This window comes from Vigna radiata, chromosome 8, assembly GCF_000741045.1.
Source record: "Vigna radiata var. radiata cultivar VC1973A chromosome 8, Vradiata_ver6, whole genome shotgun sequence".
NCBI lineage: Eukaryota > Viridiplantae > Streptophyta > Magnoliopsida > Fabales > Fabaceae > Vigna > Vigna radiata.
This window is the reverse complement of record NC_028358.1, coordinates 36,402,367-36,403,370: the sequence shown is the minus strand read 5'-3', so window position 1 is coordinate 36,403,370 and position 1,004 is coordinate 36,402,367.

Below are 1,004 nucleotides of genomic sequence, written 5' to 3'. Positions count from 1 at the left end.
AAATCGCTGTCCACAAAACCGAAAGAGACACGAGAAAAAAGACAGGTGCTCGTGTGAAGGAATAACCTTTCACAGAGTTGGGGTTGTCCACGAAACCGAAAGAGATATGAGGAAGAAGATAGGTGCTCCCCTATAAGTCCTTTTGCACGAGATCAAAGAGCCTTCAAGTTGGCTTTTATTTTTCGAGAATTGGGAACAAAAGTTTTAAACTTTGTTCAGAGTTCACACGATATTTATAAAAGGAAGAGGGACTACCTAAATTGGGTTTTGGAATTAAAGAAAGGAAAGCAATATTTGGAGTTCAATTTAGGTTTTCTAGGTTTAATTAGGATTAAATTGATTTAATTACATTCCTCGTTTCTTCCATGGGAGAGGTTTGATGACTGGCGACCGACAACAAGGTATATGGAAGAGTGAACCTATGTAAGGTTTGATTAGGAAAAAAAATTTATTGGTTAGATTAGAAATAAATTTTGACACGTAAAAATTATTACTTCAAAAAAAAATCCACATAATAAAATAATTTTACATCAACATTCAACATGTCAGTTCAACTTTGAAACAATTTTACGGTTATGGTAAAATCGATTCATTTTTACAAACAAAGTATGACCAAAGTGAGACAGGTACAAAAATGAGGACCCAACTAAGATTACCATACAAAAAGTGAAGACCAACAGATAATTTTATAATTTTATAATTCTATAATTCTATAATTCTATAATCCTATAATCTATAATCCTATAATTCTATAATCCTATAATTTATAATTTTATAATTTTATAATTTTATAATTTTATAAGTTTATAATTTTATGATTTTATGATTTTATGATTTTATGATTTTATGATTTTATGATTTTATAATTTTATAATTTTATGATTTTATGATTTTATAATTTTATAATTTTATAATTATAATTTTATAATTTTATAATTTTATAATTTTATAATTTTATAATTTTATAATTTTATAATTTTATAATTTTATAATTTTATAATTTT